The sequence below is a fragment of the Dendrobium catenatum genome, unplaced genomic scaffold, assembly GCF_001605985.2.
Source record: "Dendrobium catenatum unplaced genomic scaffold, ASM160598v2 original_scaffold_53304, whole genome shotgun sequence".
NCBI lineage: Eukaryota > Viridiplantae > Streptophyta > Magnoliopsida > Asparagales > Orchidaceae > Dendrobium > Dendrobium catenatum.
In genome coordinates, this window is record NW_021371757.1 from 1 (window position 1) to 3,294 (window position 3,294).

The 3,294-nt window shown below is 46.4% G+C and overlaps 1 pseudogene; it reads right to left on the reverse strand.

The window, feature by feature from the left end:
* Positions 1-1,136: 1,136 nt before the first annotated feature.
* LOC114578496 lies at positions 1,137-2,023 on the reverse strand (annotated as a pseudogene).
* Positions 2,024-3,294: the final 1,271 nt, after the last annotated feature.

Consider the following 3,294-nt stretch of genomic DNA (forward strand, 5'->3'; position numbering starts at 1 on the left):
TGAAAATCTCTCTTTCTTTTCGAAGAAACAAGAAACAGAATTGTACACACATTTGGAACAGAATTGTACACACATTTTTCTTGATTGTTTTGGTGTTTAGTCGAGCTATCGCCTCTGATCTTTCTGATATATCGTATAGAAAAAACAGAGATGAAAAAAGATATCCTTTCAATCTAGTGAAAAGTCATTTTTTGCTTAAAACAGACAGTTGGCTGCAAGGAAGGCACATTTATGTACCTTAGGCAACCAGGAAGGCAGTGATGTATTGTCTGGTCAACCCGAACTTGGAGACCTCGACGTCATCACTAACTTGCGATGAAATTTTGTTTGGTATAGATCAGTCTATCAAAGAGCATAACCGTCGCTTAACCGCAATTTCTCGAACGAGTTAAGGTGAACCGGCCATACTATGATATGGACTGCTGCAATGTGTAAACAGTCATTGTGAACTGAAGCATTGAGTGCACACTGGGTAGTCTGACACTAACCTACGTTTGGATTCGTAGGAATAGAGTGGCAGAGAGCGTTAGATCAACGACTTAGTTAATGACTAAGAGCCACACCTCTGCGGGATGACACCCGTGGTCCAGAAAACGGTTTCGAGTGAAACAGCTTCGAACCTAGGCTCAAACTTCATCTCATCCTCATTATAGGATCAATGAGTTTTCACCCAAAGGTAGGAGTAAGTGGGCCATAGATCTACGTTTATCGTTGTAGTACAAATGTTTTTTCTCATTATGATATGAGAAAAAACAGATCCTAACCTAAGGAGCGGGATGAGTTATACATCCGGCGAGCGCCGGTGAAGAACGCAAGCAAAGCTGGAGCTCGGGCATTGGAACTATGAAATCAAGCAAGAGAAAGGAGGCAAAAATGGTTGAAGGCCTGGAACCAAAAAGCTCAGCTTTGCGGAGCGGACCAATCTTCCGTACCGCGCGGACTGCGTTGGCAAAGCCAACCCTCTTCCTCCCGGCCCAATTTCGGCAAGGGACATGACCAAATCAATAGGGTGGGGTCTGCCCCTGTACCCTTAAAGCACAGAAAAAGGAACTGGTCAGTCCGTCAGTCCACATGTCGATCGCAGAGCCAACATTTCCATTTCTCTATCCGCTCGTTCCCGCGGGAAGCGCTAAGAGCTAAGCCACTAAGGTCGTGGTGAAGGTTATACCTAAGAAAAGAAAGTAAGCGAAGCTCAGGTTTCGTATGTGTTATCTCCTTTCGATCGAGCGAGAACGTCTAAGGATAAGGAAGGCCTTCACTCTCAGCTTCAAAAAGCGCGCAAGGGGGGAGGGGGGATCCTTAGGTTTTTGTGAAAGGTGCGCGACTGTGAAGGAGCATGCATGTTCTTGCTTCTATTCTAAGAAAACCCGAATTGATGTCGATTCATCCACACTTCCATTCTGAAAGCTAATTGCTTGATGGCTTGGAGCTGTATGAGCGGTAACGTCCACGTACGGCTCCGTGAGAAGGTGGACGGAAATGGCCTTGTTGTACCTCACTCCCGTCTTCAATGTGGTCTGCTCTTTTTTTTTGGGGGAGTATGCCAATATGATCTTAATGAGGTGTGGGGCTTCGCATCTGATATTTGTTGGGCTTTCCTCTGTGGGAGCTAGCGTCCCGACGGTTTTGTGCGTGCAATAAACCCCTCCGGCCGAAGAAGACTAGTGGTAGGTGGTCCCGCGGAGCTTTCGGAGAAGGGTAGCCTAGTGTGTCAGCAAAGCAATGAACCGCGGCGAACCCTCAGACGACCCATCTAAGATATAGGGGGGAGATCCTCAGTAGTGGTGACCCTTTGACTCTTCCACGGACTTATACATGTACCGAATGCTCATACGGGAAAGTGAACTCCTGGGTCTGGAACCAGGGGGGTTGCTCCGAGAAATCCTTTCTTTCTCGTCCACTCCAGGGGGTGCGGACACACCTGCGCGGATTACAGGTGACGGTTACAAGAATGGCGGGGAAGTGAACAGTACCCGACGACATTCAGGGATGAATGTAGACCCATCGGGCAGGGATAATCATTCCGGTCCCGGGAGAGGTGGCGACACCAGTCTGAGCTGAGGGAAGCCCTATGAGTCACTGAAACGACCGCAGGAGGCGCACCCTAAGCCTAGCTTCTTGGAGCTGCTATTGCAAAAGGAAAGACCGCTGACCCTGACGACTATAAGCAAGAGGGGGGCTGGGTTGCTCGCCTTCATTTCATAGAAAGGCGACCGGGTCTAGATTAGATGTTCGCCTTTTGATTTTCTAGAATAGTTGTTATCATAATTAGTCAAGTTTACCCAAGACACATTTATGGTCCGTCACTACGCCCCTCCTCATCGATTTGGGCGTAGTGTTCACAATCCTTTCCTTGGGACAGCTAATCAAAACGAATACGGCTTGAATCCCTTATCTTTGAGACTACCCTTAGGACTCTAGAAAGTAATTTCACAACAGATAGACAGATGTTATGACAACCCTCACACGAGATCCAAAAAGAAGGCTTTCATTAAGAGAATTCGCCCATACAACAACGCTATGGCTACTTTAGGACAATTCCCGCCTTAGGACCCCTACTGTGACAACAGCTACTACGCATCCTACATCAGAAAATGCTATCAACGAAACATATCAAGCATATCACCATGACCTACAATCTTCACAAAAGCGTTCTAACAGCAGTTAAACAGCCCCTGAATGTCTTACTAAATAGCTGGGAATGCAGCTAGCTAGTTTTGTTTGTACTCCCATCTGAAATACTACTTGAAAGTCCATATTCAACTCAAAGAAGAAGCAAGCTACCTAGCTCGTTTACCCTAAATGAATCAATCTCCCACTTATCCTATGAATTACCATACACTAACTCCAGTTTACAGAAAGCTAAGCTTGCTTGTTTCACAGACACAGACCTTTTCCCCTAACGGCCGTAGCTCCGTCTGCCGGCTCATCTGTTTACCTGTTACCGATAGGCATCAAGATGAGGGACCTAACTAAGAGTTCCCCTCTGGACCTGAGAGAAGAGAAGAGCGAATTCTACTCACTTTCTTGAAAGAAGTCAAACGTTATGGGAGCACGCGCTTTTAAGCGATCGAGGGAGAGAGAGATATGCAAGCGAACCTTGTGCCTATTATGAAGAACTAGGTAGTTTGTTACATCCTGAACTATGACTTTCTTTCCCTTGTCAGCAACAGAGAAAGCTGCCTGGACTTCTGGCTTATTGTAAGAAGCTCCGTTTGTAGGCTTGTCCTTGTGGAGCTTATCATAAAGGACGGTCACTTTGGGCTTTTCCTTAGAAAAAAACATCCTGTAGCT